The 16,091-nt window shown below is 46.2% G+C and overlaps 2 protein-coding genes and 1 pseudogene across 2 annotated transcripts in view; 2 read left to right on the top strand and 1 right to left on the bottom strand.

Annotated features, from left to right (window-relative positions):
• The window catches only part of LOC142190458 (oocyte zinc finger protein XlCOF7.1-like), a 383,441-nt gene that overhangs the window by 153,873 nt on the left and 213,477 nt on the right, over window positions 1–16,091 (top strand). The gene's annotated exons all lie outside the window — the stretch shown is intronic.
• Window positions 1–16,091, top strand: part of LOC142190474 (oocyte zinc finger protein XlCOF29-like) — a 339,394-nt gene that overhangs the window by 163,084 nt on the left and 160,219 nt on the right. The window lies entirely within an intron of this gene.
• The window catches only part of LOC142189044 (uncharacterized), a 163,503-nt pseudogene continuing 156,037 nt past the window's right edge, over window positions 8,626–16,091 (bottom strand).

The following is a 16,091-nucleotide window of genomic DNA, read 5'->3' as shown; positions in this document are numbered from 1 at the left end:
GGCACCTGCACAGTGTAATATGCTTCACCGTAGCCCCTCCATGTTGGCTCCCACACAGCATAATGTGCTTCGCAGTGGCCCACACACAGTATAATATGCTCCCCACAGTGGCCCCAAACAGTATAAAATATCTCCCAAGAGTTCCCCTTAAGCCGCTTCAGGCAAATCCCATGAAATTTAACAAATATTTGTGAAATTCGGCACTCCAATTAGTTTTGGTGGCTCAGACCCCAGAGTATAATAATCATGGTGATGGAAAACAACAAACACTTATACTCACCTTATGTTACCTCTCCTGGCCATCCTCACTTCATCCAGTTGTCTTCACCATCCTCTCCAGTCCTCTTCTGCAGGGAGAATAAGGTAATGCACCCAGAAATCACTGCTGGGGCCAGTGATTGGGCCTTATGTGGAGCTCACTGACGTCATTACGCCAGCACGTCCACTTGACTTCTGGGGTCCAATCACAGGCCTCAGCAGTGACGTCTAGGACGCTTGACCTCAGTCACAGGCTGGAAGAGCCCCAAAGAAGATGTCAAGTCCCAGGAGAGGTGAGTATATGTATTTGTTGTATTTAATCACCTTCCCTAGGCCTCTGATTATTATACTCTGAGGTCGGACCCTTTCCATTAGCAATGTTTAGAATGATCGGGGAACAAGGCTTACACCCATCATTATGATGATGCTGCAGGTCCCTGACCACCTGCGGTCATGGTCGCGGGGGGGAGGAAGCCAGCCGTTACCAGACCAGTTGGACCAGCCGAGCGCTCTATCCTCCACATATGGTGGTTGTGACCCATACTACAACCATTTTGTACTGAAATCTTTAATATTTACACAAAAGTCAATGTGGGGTCTATATCATCATCTCCTCAGTTGACTCATCTTTCACGAATCCCTGGCCCCTTGGCCAAGATCAAAAATAGGCTGATCCAACATTTCCTGACTACACCTAGAGCGGTTATTCCCCAACACTGGAAGTCCCAGTTGCCGCCGACAGTAGGTGAGTGGATTAAAGAAATTGACCACTTGTACAGTATGGAGCTGTTGACTGGTGGGGAACATTGTGTCATAAAATTCTGTCTCAAACTAAGCCAACTAAGAAGTGCTATAAATGTAGACTAGACAGGATATACAGGGTGGCCATAATATAACCTCAGGTGTTTGGAGTCGTGTGCAGGCTGACCCAATGGACGGAATTGCCTGAAAATTTGTATGTGTGCTAATCAAGGCATGGGGAAACGGACGGCATGAAAAAAAACAACTTAAATATGAAAACTCCCCACCAGGGGATAATGTGGCGCTGTACAGTGACGCATGGCGCAAAACCCATCTGTCGATACTTGGGGATGTCCCATTTGGACCACCAACTAGCATGACTGTTCAATGTGGCCGCCATCATGCATGGTGAGCATGGTCATCTTATGCAGAACATGCTCGACGCTTGCGTGTAACGTCTCTGGTGAGATGCTGAGCACTTCCAACGTGATGCGGTCTTTGAGGTCAGGCAGGGTTTCGACATTCCCCTGATAAACACGCTCCTTCAAGTGTCCCCACAACCAGAAATCACAAGGAGTGAGATCCGGAGAGCGCAGTGGCCATGCTGTAGGGAATGAGCGGCTCAAAATCCTGTCATCGGGAAAATGTGCACGAAGAGCGTTCTTCACAGGATTTGTGATGTGAGGAGGGGCTCCATCCTGCATGAAGGTGATCGTCTGCAGACACTGCCGCTGTTGGAGTTGGGGAACGACCACTGTTTCCAGCATTGCCCGGTACCTCACTGCTGTGACGGAACAGGTGGCAACTCCAATTGGGCGCAAATCTTCGAAAAAGAACGGTCCGATCATGAACGATGAGGTGAACCCACACCGGTCACCTTGGGCGAATGCAGCGGAACCTGCTCGAGCGCACGCGGGTTTTCGGTGGCCCATATGCGACAGTTCTGTGTGTTGACTGTTCCATTCAGGTAAAAATGCGCTTCGTCGTTCCACACGATATTCCATGGCCAATTGGTATCCACTTCCACTCTGGCCAGAAACATTATTGTAAATGTCATGCGAGTGTCTTTGTCACGAGGAAGCAGTTTGTGTTGATTTTTAGGGTTATTTTTTTATTTTTTCATGCTGTCCTTTTCCCCATGCCTTGATTCGCACACATACAAATTTTCAGGCAATTCCGTCCATTGGGTCAGCCTGCACACGACTCCAAACACCTGAGGTTATTTTATGGCCACCCTGTAGATAGGGCAGATTTATCATCCAGCATCAGTCACTGTGATAAATCTGGTGTAGTGTCAGACTGCCTGTATGAGTTTACACTTACATAATTGGGCTTGGTTAGATAGAGGGGTATTCTGCTTATAGAATGACAGATTTCATAAAGAATAAAGGGAGGAAAATCAGTGAAAATATAAGATATTTAAAAAACGCCCCCCCCTCCCCCCAGACTGCAATACTGTACTTACAGGGGACGTCTTCCCACATTTCCACCTTATTCACAATATGTGGAAGTTAGAGACACTCACTTAAAATTGATGCATAAATAGTTACATAGTTGATGAGGCTGGATAAAGACATTAGTCCATCAAGTCCAACCTATAACCCTACAATCCCTACAGTGTTGATCCAGGGGAAGGCAAAAAACCCCATGAGGCTCATGCCAATTGCCCTATTTCAGGGGAAAAAATTCCTTCCCAACTCCAAATCTGGCCAGTATAAAAACACTGGATCAACGTGTCCTTAAAATCTATAGACCATAACCTGTTATACTTTTCTCTTCAAGAAAGGCATCCAGGCCCACTTTGAACTTGTTCAGTGAATCCGCCATCACCACTTCCTGGGGCAGAGAGTTCCAGAGCCTCGCAGTTCGTACTGTGAAGAATCCCCTTCTATGTTTCTGGTGACACTTTCTCTCCTCCATACGTAGAGGATGACCTCTTGTCACTGTCACTGGCCTAGGAGTAAAAATATCCTTAGAAAGTTCTTTGTATTGTCCCTTCATGTATTTGTACATTGTTATTAGATCTCCCCATAGACGTCTTTTCTCTAAGCTGAATAACCTCAAGTTTGTTAACCTCTCGTTGTCCTCCAGTCCACCCATTCCCGTAATCATTTTGGTTGCCCATCTTTGCACTTTTTCAAGTTCACTTATGTCTTTCTTTTATATCGGAGCCCAAAATTGCACACAATATTCTAAGTGTGGCCGTACCAGTGATTTGTATAGAGGCATAACTATGTCCTTGTCATGAGAATCTAGACCTCTTTTGATGCATCCCATAATTTTATTTACCTTAACAGCAGCTGCCTGGCACTGGTCATTAAAGGTAAGCTTGCTGTCCACCAAAATCCTTAAGTCTTTTTCATTGGCAGTCTTACCCAGTAATTTACTATTTAGTACATAGTCATACATTTTATTACGTCGACCAAAGTGCATAACCTTACATTTGTCAACATTAAACTTCATTTGCCAAGTCTCCGCCCATGCTTCCAGTTTCCTTAGATCCCCTTGTAATATTCTACTATCCTCCTCATTATTAATTACCCTACAAAGTTTAGTATCATCTACAAATATGGACACCCTGCTCTGTAATACGGACCTCTGCTCTGTAATATGGACACCCTGCTCTGTAATATGGACACCCTGCTTTGTAAACCCTCTACCAGGTCATTAATAAAGATATTAAACAAGAGAGGACCTAATACTGACCCCTGCGGCACCCCACTGGTGACTGTGGCCCAGTCTGAATATTTACCATTAACAAGTACCCTCTGTTTCCTATCAGTGAGCCAGTTGCTAACCCAAATGCATATGTTTTCCCCCAGTCCCAACATTCTCATTTTGCATACCAACCGTTTATGTGGAACAGTATCAAAAGCCTTTGAAAAGTCCAGGTACACCACATCTACTGCATTACCCATGTCCAGTCTTGAACTGACCTCCTCATAGAAGCTGCATACATATATAAATATATATACATTTTATGTTTGTGTAGTGGCCCCATAAGAATTGTCCAGTTTTGCACTGGTGTATTTTGTATGTGGTTTGTGTGTATGTCCATAAGCGTCATGTGATTATGTGTATCTCATTTTGAATGTCAGTGAAAAATCTGTGATTAGTTGTTATGGATATTTGGAGTAAAGCTGTATCTAATCCTTCCCCGTGTAATACTGTGTTTAGATGCAAGTATCCAATCTTTGTTGGTGTGGTACTTTGTGCAGATGTACATAACTAATCCTCCCCGTGTGGTATTGTGTGAAGAGGCGCGTATCTAATCCTCCAGTAAGTGAAACTGTGTGCAGACACGTGTATCTAATGACTCTGGCGTGTGGTACTGTGTGCAGATTCGCGTATCTAATACTCTGGCGTGTGGTACTGTGTGCAGATGCGTGTATCTAATACTCCCCATGTGGAACTGTGTGCTGAGACGCGTATCTAATTCTCTGGCATGTGGTACTGTGTGCAGAGGCCTGTATCTAATCCTCCAAAGTGTGGTACTGTGTTCAGATGCATGTATCTAATCATCCCCTGTGTGGTATTGTGTGTAGACGCACGTATCTAATCCTACAGCATGTGGTACTGTATGCAGACATGTGTATCTAATCCTATGGCGTGTACAACTGTGTGAAGATACGTGTATTTATTCCTATGGCGTGTGGATCTGTAAGCAGACGCACGTATCTAATCCTACGGCATGTGGTACTGTGTGCAAACCTGCTTATCCAATCCTCTGGCATGTGGTATTGTGTGCAGATGCATGTATCCAATCCCCCGGAGTATGGTACTGTGTGCAGACGCGCGTATCTAATACTACGGCATGTGGTACAGTGTGCAAATGTGCGTTTCTAATCCTCCGGCGTATGGAACTGTGTGCAGATGTGCATATCCAATCCTCTGGCGTGTGGTACCGTGTACAGATGCGCATATCTAATCCTTCCCCGTGTGATACTGTGTGTAGAAACGCGTATCTAATCCTCTGGCGGTGGTACTATGTGAAGACATGCGTATCTAATCCTCCAACGTGTTGAACTGTGTGCAGATGTGCGTATTTAATCCTCCCCCGTGTGATACTTAGAGCAGACACACGTATCTAATCCTTCAGCGTGTGTAACTGTGTGCAGACACGCACATCTAACCCTCGGTCGTGTGGTACTGTGTGCAGATGCACGTATCTAATCCTCCCGTGTGGTATTGTGTGAAGAGGCGCGTATCTAATCCTACGGCAAGTGGAACTGTGTGCAGACGTGGGTATCTAATCCTACGGCATGTGGTACTGTGTGCAGACGCGCGTATCTAATCCTACGGAATTTGGTACTGTGTGCAGACGCGCTTATCTAATACTCTGGCGTGTGGTACTGTGTGCAGACGCGCGTATTTAATCCTCCCCTGTGTGGTATTGTGTGAAGAGGCGTGTATCTAATCCTACGGCGTGTGGAACTGTGTGTAGACGCACGTATCTAATACTACGGCATGTGGTACTGTGTGCAGACACGCGTATCTAATCCTACGGCATGTGGTACTGTGTGTAGACGCGCGTATCTAATCCTACGGCATGTGGTACTGTGTGCAGACGTGTGTATCTAATCCTATGGCGTGTACAACTGTGTGAAGACACTTGTATCTAATCCTCCCCTGTGTGGTATTGTGTGAAGAGGCGTGTATCTAATCCTACGGCGTGTGGAACTGTGTGTAGACACGCGTATCCAACCCCCCGGCATGTGGTACTGTGTGCAGACGCGCGTATCTAATCCTATGGCATGTGGTACTGTGTGTAGACGCGCGTATCTAATCCTCCCCCGTGTGGTACTGTGTGCAGACGCGCGTATCTAATCCTCCCCCGTGTGATACTGTGTGCTGAGACGCGTATCTAATTCTCTGGCTTGTGGTATTGTGTGCAGAGGCACGTATCTAATCCTCCAAAGTGTGACACTGTGTGCACACACACGTATCTAATCCTCCCCTGTGTGGTATTGTGTGAAGAGGCGCGTATCTAATCCTACTGCTGGTGTTACTGTGTGCAGACACGTGTATCTAATCCTATGGCATGTAAAATTGTGTGCAGACGCGCGTATATAATCCTCTGGAGTGTGGAACTGTGTGTAGACGCGTGTATCTAATCCTAAGGCGTGTGGAACCGTGTGCAGACGCGTGTATCTAATCCTAAGGCATGTGGAACCGTGTGCAGACGTGCGTATCTAATCCTCTGGAGTGTGCAACTGTGTGAAGACGTGTATGTAATCCTCCCCTGTGTGGTATTGTGTGAAGAGGCACGTATCTAATCCTACGGCGTGTGGAACTGTGTGTAGACGGGCGTATCCAATCCCCCGGCATGTGGTACTGTGTGCAGACGTGTGTATCTAATCCTATGGCGTGTACAAATGTGTGCAGACGCACGTATCTAATCCTCTGGAATGTGGGCCTGTGTGTAGACGCCTGTATCTAATCCTTCGGCATGTGGAACCGTGTGCAGACGCACGTATCTAATCCTTCAGTGTGTGGAACTGTGTGCAGAAGTGCGTATTTAATTCTCTGGTGTGTGGGACTGTGTGCAGACCCATGTATCTAATCCTGTGGCGTGTGATATTGTGTGCAGATCTGTGTATCTAATCCTCTGTATCTCAGTTTGGATATCAGTGTTGTATTGTGCATGTGGAGTGACCGTGTGCATTGCAGTTGGAATATGAGTGAAAGTCTTGCAGGTTTGTATTGGCTAAGGGGGGGGGGCACTGTGTTGGGAATGCTGTATCTCAGCAACGGTACGTCCGAGCGAGTTGGAGTCTCGTCTTAAACCTTCCCGGATATCTGAAGTATCTCTGTACCAAATTTGGTGAAGATCGGTCCAGTTGTTTGGTTCGCATTCGAGAACAGACAGACAGACAGACAGAAATTCATTTTTATAATATAGAGAGATTAATACGGACATGACATGATAAGTAGTTGGGGTTCACGGGCCCACTCCTGCTAACAGCCGTTTCTGCTCCCCATTTCTGTGTCCTATGGCAGAAGGGGAAGCGGGGTCTGCCATGAGCAGAACTGGGGATAGGTAGGGAAATAGGCCATTACCTGCTAAGGATACCCCAGCAGGTAGAGGCCCATTAAAAAAGAAAAACAAGAAAAGGTATCCTTACTCATATACCTGCGATCCCTTGAAGGAGCTGCTACCGCCGACCCCACTTCTTCACCTGCGCATAAGACATCTGCATCTCAGCACAGGAGGTGTGATGACATCTTAGAATCACCGCGTGTGCGGAAAAGCAGACGTCTAAGCCAGCCCAAGACAGGTCTGCTCAGTTTTGTTTTCAGAGCAACCTGTCATGGGATGGTTTAGGGTAAAAAAAAAAAAAAAAAACATGGTAAAAATCGCTGCCTCTTCCTGGCTGTAGTCAGGCTGAATTCCAAGTGGTGGAAAAAACCCAATCCTCAAGCCCAGGGAAGGGGCAGGCAGGCAACCAAAACGTACCCCCCCTTCCTCCAGCGACACCCAACACTACACCCCAAACCCCGCCTACCCTCCGCATCATCAATCTAGTATTTATCCTCTATCCTATGGCTAGGGGTTAAATACTAGGAAAAGAACTATGTCATTAACCCCTTCCCACCGACGGCATTTTTTGATTTTCATTTTTGACTCCCCCGCTCCCAAACCCCACAACCTTTTTATTTCTCCGTTCTCAGTGCCATATGAGGTCTTATTGTTTGCGGGACAAATTTTTCTTCATGATGTCGCCATTAATTATTCTGTACAATGTGCTGGGAAGCTGGAAAAAAATTCAGAATGGGGTGGAATTGAAGAAAAAGTGCATTTGTGCAATTTTCTTACAGGATTCATTTTTACGGCTTTCACTGTGCAGCCAAAATGATATGTCACCTGTATTCTATGTTTCGGTGCGATTCTAGGGATACCAAATTTATATGGTTTTATTTACATTTTAACCCCAATGCCAATGTGACGTCGGTTCTGGAGCTTTCTCCAGGCGCCTGCAATCACATGTCAAAATGGCGGCGCTCATGTGGTGTCGGGAAAATGACGCCTTGGTCAGCTTTGATGGAGGCGCTAGAGGGCATAATGCTCCCACTGGGAGCATTAGCGCTGGGTGTCTACTGTGTAAAACAGTAGACACCCGGCAGCTATGGTGGCCGCCCGACTCCCGTCTCGGACTGGCTTAGGTCAGTCGTAATGCCGCCCCTCCTGATAGTGCCATCTGAGGCGGCTGCCTTACCCCGCCTCATTAGAGGTGCGGCACTAAACAGTATAGGCCGCAGAAATACCACTTGTAACACCAGGCCTTGCCAAGAACAAAGGACTGTAAAGTTTTAAGTGTGGATAAAGGAAAAAAGAAACTAAACCCATCCAGGATTTACTGAAAAACTGCATCAAACTATGTCACAAAAATGCAGGTGTGAGTACAGTCTAAATGTTACTAAAATAAGTTTTTAAGAGAAAAAAATAAAAATTGCTCCTGTACTTTGAGAGCTCTTTAAGTTTTAAGATGAGAATTGGGGATAAACCATTCTGAAAATAAAACTGCTTTTTCTGTGCGAGTTCTGACATGTGCAATTGGAAATATTTCCCATTTGAATATGTTCAACAAGCTTTGATTAACGAGTAAAACATTTCCCACATTCTGGTCATAAAAATGGCTTCTCCCCTGCGTGAGACTTTTGATGGCCAACAAGTTGTGATTTCCGAGTAAAACATTTCTCACATTCTGGGCATGAATATGGCTTTTCTCCTGTGTGAATTCTCTGATGTGTAACAAGTTGTGATTTCCAAGTAAAACATTTCCCACATTCTGAGCATGAAATTGGCTTCTCCCCTGTGTGAGACTTTCGATGGCTAACAAGTTGTGATTTCCGAGTAAAACATTTCCCACATTCTGGACATGAATATGGCTTCTCTCCTGTGTGAGTTCTCTTATGTGTAACAAGATGTGATTTCTTGGCAAAACATTTCTCACATTCTTGACATGAAAATGGCTTCTCCCTTGTGTGAATTCTCAGATGTTCAACAAGACTTGTTTTCTGAGTAAAACATTTCCCACATTCTGGGCATGAATATGGCTTCTCCGCTGTGTGAATTCTTTGATGTCTAACAAGATGTGACTTTCGAGCAAAACATTTCTCACATTCTGGGCATGAATATGGCTTCTCCCCTGTGTGAGTTCTCTGATGCATAGTAAGATAAGCTTTAATAGTAAAACATTTCCCACATTCTGAACATGTAAATGGCTTCTCCCCTGTGTGAGTTCTTTGATGTTCAACAAGATTTGATTTACAAGTAAAACATTTCCCACATTCTGAACATGTAAATGGCTTCACCCCTGTGTGACTTCTTTGATGTTCAACAAGATGTGATTTGCGAGTAAAGCATTTCCCACATTCCCGGCATGAATATGGCTTCTCTCCTGTGTGAGTTCTCTGATGTATAACACCTCTTTTGCTTCTTTTATTTTGCTTTACAGACTGTGATGAATTAGAAGAAAGATCTCTCTCCTGAAGAGCTGAGGGTATATCTGGGGTATTGACATGTTCTTGATAAGCATCTTGTGTGATACCATGATCCTCTGCTTTATAATCTGTAGATATCAGATGTCCCTCTGTGCTCCTGGTACAGTCATCTGAGAAGAAGAAAACTGATGTTACTATTATTGAATAACATAACCTTATAAGTATATTCCCTACTGAGCTGCTGCTGCCTGAGACGCTTCAGGCCTTGTGAAGAAGTGAAGTCAGTGGCACAGGGAGCAAACGCAGCAGCACAGCCTACTTCATTAGTATTCACTGTGCTGAGACAAAGGTCAGTGATAGTGAATAGTAATGAAGAGGGGCAGGAGATGCCACCACTGCTCTAGGTCACTGTAGAGGTGAACACAATCCATGGCTTCTTAAATATGGCCACTTATGTGGAATAATACTGTAGGATGCCATAAATCTTACTGTATTACACCCCATACACACAATAGAATCCAAACCACATCTGCTGGATTTCCCAGCCTGAACTCACTTGCGGATCTGCTGTCCCATACAGTATGTAGTAGGGTCTGTGGAGTAACAAGGAAGCAGGGACTCCTAGCGTCATAGATCACTAAGATACGGGGAGTCCTGGTGTGTGGACAGAGTTCAGACTGGGAAATGTGACTGATGTACAGACCAGATTTTCTAGTCCGGATTCCATAGTGTGATTGGGGTCTAAGGTGAGGATTACACAGTGACATTTGTAGAAGCTGCTTCAGGAATTCAGAAGAAGAATGTTTCCGCTTTACCAAATCAGCCCCCGAATCTCCATCAGATTCCTTACTGGCCAGGCCGGATTTTCCACCTCCAATTTATTTCCATAGAGCTCTGAGGTGGAATCTGCCTGAAGATCGAGCAGGAGGATTATTTTTCCGCCACCTGAAATAATCTGCTATATAATTCTGGTAAATTCTTTCCCTTCACGAGGACTGACAGCCAGTGAGGAAGAAATTTGCCTCGTTCACATCGATGTCAAGTCCATATTCCTGCTGTCCGTTCTATTCTATACTACATTTATTACCCCCTATAGCGGTATCACATTTATATTCATGTATTATTAGTATTTTACCTGAATCGGGGAACAACAAATAGTCTAACCAATGTCTGGATAGAATCAGTGACCCTTCTGTGCTTTATATAGTGGTGACTCCTCACCTGGGCGGTTCCCTGTAGGAATGTCCTCCTCACACTCCTCATCACCACTCACATATGGCTCTTCCTTTATTCTCATAGATATAGCATTAATGTTGCTCAGATCTTTATCCTGATGGAAAATCTGTGAAACAAATAATGTAAAAGTCACCGGACAAATGGGGAAGTCACAGAGAATGTTCTAGATCATTAATCCGCATGAAGATGAAAGATGTACTGACAGTAGCTGCAGTTCTGTGAGAAGCCGGATAAACATATTAGATGGCGGCACAATGACACCGCCCATGTATATAACCATATAATACTGCTGGATACAACAAGACTGACCACAAGGACTTCACAGCCCGTCTACACATCATAGGGAATATCTCCATCTACCTGATCATCCTGTGGAAGAAGAGGACTGGGACATCTCTCCGGTGTAGTCCTCTTACTGGATCTACCTGTAGGAAACACAGACAGGGACTGAATTCATTCTGTACATACAAATAATGGAAGTCCATGTGTATATAGTCATGTCTATTACCTGCTGATGTGAGGGGCTGGTGGTCCTCCATCATCACCTCCTTGTACAGATCCTTGTATCCTTCTAAATACTCCCACTCCTCCATGGAGAAATAGACAGCGACATCCTGATACCTTATAGGAACCTGACAACACAATGATACAGTCATCACCCCGACCCTCCAGTTACTGTATAATGTCCCAGCATTCCCAGCAGTGTCACCTCTCCAGTCAGCAGCTCCAGCATCTTGTTGGCGAGTTCTATGATCTTCTGTCCATTGATCTCCTCCTGCATCAGGGGATGAGGTGGAGGCCCCAGGGTTCCTCCATATCCTTCATATACAAGAGCCTGACAGCGCCCACTAGAGGTCTTCTTCACTACTGTGTAATCCTGGATATGGGGAGACACATTAATAAATATCACTGCTAGAGATGAGCGAACACTGCTCGGATCAGCCGATCCGAACAGCACGCTCCCATAGAAATGAATGGAAGCACCTGACACGCAGACTTTGCCAGCGGCCGGCCGCTTAACCCCCCGCTTCCATTCATTTCTATGGGAGCGTGCTGTGAGCGTGCGGTTTGGAACGGCTGTTCCAAACAGTGTTCGCTCATCTCTAATCACTACATACATGTCCAGAGTCCATCACCTCTCCAGTCATATCATCTGATATCGCTATAGATAAGAATGATGTAATGATGACATCATCAGAATCTCTCACCTCTCCAGTAAGCTGGTAGATGATCTCTAGGGTGAGATTTAATAGACTTTCCGCCATCTTGTTCCTGTCTCTTTCCATCCTTGATGGGACAATCAGGAATATTCTCTTATATAGAAGATACAGAGAGGATTCTATATTGTAGGAACCTGAATGGAGAGAAGATGAGATGATGTAATGACTACACGGAATCCCATGGAATAAATAGAAGAGTTGAGTCCCATTATTATCACCACCTCCTACTTCTGACGTCGGCAGCGTGTAGCTCAGGAAGGAAGTGACTTGTTGTGGGCCGGCTTGGTGGGTATATAAGGTGTGTGATAGGCTGAACAGAATCTCATTGGGAGTATTTGACCAGCCTCAAGCGTACTGGCTGAGGGGTGTTCAGTGCTGCCCGGGGTGTTACAACACAAATTGGATTTGGAAGAACCAAAACCTGATGCCGAACAGCCCAGGAGGCTCCAGCAGCTCTAGTAGAATGAGCCGTGCTACCCACTAAGGAGGGGAAGAAACCCTCAAGAAGGTGAGGAAGAGTCCAAAGATACGGAGCTGACACTTGTACAGATGACAATGACTTTCCCTGCAGCTTCATTCATAACAAGTGATGGTTCGTCCATCGATCTCTTGGAACAGCCACAACAGTCACAGATAGATCTCCCACATGTCTGTCTGGACTACAATCTACTGGCCATAGAGATGAAGACACTCGGCCCCTGATATTACCAGCACACTGGAACTAACTGTACAGTCCTCCCTGACCCTGACAGAAGAGGAAGTATTACAGCCTAGTACGCAACGTGCAACAAGTGACTAATGCAAAGGAGAAAGTGGACAACGGGAGTCTGTAGGTTTGTGACTTACTGAAATGAGCAGAATCTTACATGATGGTATAGAGGACGTAGAGAATGGGCCCCGCTGTAGGGACATGAGAGGAATGAGTGTCCCGGAGAATGTTCCATCCAGAGATCTAACACCGATACCGGGGCTTGTAAAAGTATTCACACCCCTTCACCATTATAGTGTGTGGGGGGCACAGGGAGGAAGACGGACTGTATGAGAAGGGTTGAGAGCGAGCACTTACCTCCTCGGGTACAGCAGCCGCCTGCTCACAGGACCTGTGAGGATGTCATAGGTGTGGGAGGAGTCAAGGAGTCACATGATCAGGTCCTGTTGTGCAGAAGATATTAAATCCTAGTGAGCTAAAGGACCTGTGATGATGTCTCCTGTGTGGAAGGAGGCACAGAATCACATGACCAGATATCAGAGGTTTCTGTAGAGCCCTCTGCGTGTGACGCGTGTATATAGCAGAGCTGTATGTGTGTGACGTGTATGTAGTTGAGCCGTCTGTGTGTGACGTGTATGTAGCAGAGCCGTCTGTGTGTGACGTGTATGTAGCGGAGCCGTCTGTGTGTGACGTGTATGTAGCTGAGCCGTCTGTGTGTGACGTGTATGTAGCTGAGCCGTCTGTGTGTGACGTGTATGTAGCTGAGCTGTCTGTGTGTGACGTGTATGTAGCTGAGCTGTCTGTGTGTGACGTGTATGTAGCAAAGCCGTCTGTGTGTGACGTGTATGCAGCAGAGTTGTCTGTGTGTGATGTGTATGTAGCAGAGCCGTCTGTTCAGGGGCGTAACTACCATAGAGGCAGAGGTGACAGCCACTAACGCTGCGTTGTTTTTTTTTTAAAATAGGCAGTTAGGGCCCCTATTCACTTGCTGGGCCGGGATCGGCAAGTGACACCGCGGGCCCCACAAATGCTATCATTATACTCGGGGGTCTTTGCAGAGCAAAGCTGTATGTGTGTGACGTGTATGAAGCGGAGTCATCTGTGTGTGCCGTGTATGTAGTGGAGCTGTCTGTGTATGACATGTATGTAGCGGAGCTGTCAGTGCGTGACATGTATCTAGCGGAACCATCTGTGTATGACCAGTATTTAGCGAAGCCATCAGTGTGTGACGTGTATGTAGCGGAGCCATCTGTGTGTGTTGTGTATGTAGTGGAGCCGTCTGTATGTGACGTGTATGTAGTGTATGTCAATCTGTGTGTGACAAGTATGTAGTGGAGCTGTCTGTGTGTGACATGTATGTAGTGAAGCAATCTGTGTGTGACAAGTATGTAGCGGAGCTGTATGTGTGTGACATCTATGTAGTGGAGCCGTCTGTGTGTGACGTGTATGTAGCAGAGCCGTCTGTGTGTGACGTGTATGTAGCGGAGCCGTCTGTGTGTGACGTGTATGTAGCTGAGCTGTCTGTGTGTGACGTGTATGTAGCTGAGCTGTCTGTGTGTGACGTGTATGTAGCAAAGCCGTCTGTGTGTGACGTGTATGTAGCAAAGCCGTCTGTGTGTGACGTGTATGTAGTGGAGCTGTCTGTGTGTGACGTGTATGTAGCGAAGCCATCTGTGTGTGACGTCTATGTAGTGGAGCCGTCTTTGTGTGACGTGTGTGTAGCAAAGCCGTCTCTGTGTGACGTGTACCGTGTTTCCCTGAAAATAAGACAGTGTCTTATATTAAATTTTGGTCCTAAAGATATGCTATGTCTTATTTTCAGGGGATGTCTTATTTGATTTTTGTGTGCTGCTGTCACCATTGTACTACGCTGATACGTGCTTGCAGCGCAAAGACTGTATGAAGAAAAACATTGCAGCCGGCTGAACGCTGTGTGCGGTGCTCTGTGTGTACAGGAAAGCCAGCTGCTGCTGCTGGTTTGGTACCGTACGTTGTATCCACTGTTCCTGCTGTTGTGGGATGAGCTGGGAGAGTGGACCCCCCGCCGCATACAATGCTTAGTGTATGGCCAGCGGGCATCTTACAGCTCATCCTACAGCAGCAGGAACAGTGGATACAACGTATCGCAGCGGCATCAGCAGCCGGCATACCTGTGCACACGAACATCGCGCACAGTGTTCAGCCGGCTGCAATGTTTTTCCTCATGCAATCTTTGCTCAGAATGATTATTATTGGGGGATATCTTACTTTCGGTGGGTGCTTTATATTAGGCAAGTCAACAAAACCTCTGCTATGTCTTACTTAAGGGGGATGACTTATTTTCGGGGAAACAGGGTATGTACTGAAGTCGTCTGTATGTGACGTTTATGTAGCGGGACTTCTGTGTGTGATGTGTATGTAGCGGAGCTGTCTGTGTGTTATGAGTATGTAGCAGAGCTGACTGTGTGTGACGTGTATGTAGTGGAGCTGTGTGCCTGATGTGTATGTAGCGGAGCTGTCTGTGTGTGACGTGTATGTAGTGGAGCTGTGTGGGTGATGTGTATGTAGCGGAGCTGTCTGTGTGTGACGTGTATGTAGTGGAGCTGTGTGGGTGATGTGTATGTAGCGGAGCTGTCTGTGTGTGACGTGTATGTAGCGGAGCTGTCTGTGTGTGATGTGTATGTAGCGGTGCCGTCTGTATGGGACATATATGTAGCAGAGCTGTCTGTGTGTGACATGTATGTAGTGGAGCTGTGTGGGTGATGTGTATGTACCTTAGATGTATCTTCCTTGCTCCTGCCCCTCCCCTGATGCTCCTTCAATACACACAGTCCAGTCATATTAATGTGGCCACTGCCTACTTTTGACACCAACGTTAAATAACCAATCGCAGAAGGCACGTGTCATCAGCCATCTGAGTGCGCTCATCATTGGGGAAGGCATGATGTACCAACACAAGTATGCATCTATCCTTGTGGACCATGTTCACCCCTACATCGAATTGTTTTTCTTCCCGATGATGGCATCTACCTGCAGTTCAATGCGACATGTCATAAAGCTCGCAGTGGGACCACCTCCATCGGGTTGTTCGCGCCATGGATGCTCAACCACGTAACCTAGTGCAGCTGGCCACGGCACAGGAGTCGGCATGGCTCAACATCCCACTGAACATCATCACAACATCCCCTTTCTTCCTGCACGTCTCGCAGCGGTCCGCTCTGCCAAAGGTGGTTATTCTGGATTTTGACAGGTGGGCACATTAATGGGACTGGACTGTGTATAATAAACTGAGTTACAGCCTTTGGGCTCCTCTGCCACTCACACAGGGGGACACACATGGGACATCATCTTCACTCACCTTTGAATTCTCTCCCCCTGCCTGTATCACCGCACTCATCTTCTCCATCCCACCACACCATACCACCTGGTGTCCCCTCCGAGATCACTTATCTCAGCCAAAGTCTTTGCCTCTTATTTCAAAACCAAAGTTGACCCCCCTCATT

Source organism: Leptodactylus fuscus, chromosome 1, assembly GCF_031893055.1.
Source record: "Leptodactylus fuscus isolate aLepFus1 chromosome 1, aLepFus1.hap2, whole genome shotgun sequence".
Classification (NCBI taxonomy): Eukaryota; Metazoa; Chordata; class Amphibia; order Anura; family Leptodactylidae; genus Leptodactylus; species Leptodactylus fuscus.
Note: the sequence above shows the minus strand (reverse complement) of the source record. Positions and strands in the feature narration are given on the sequence as shown.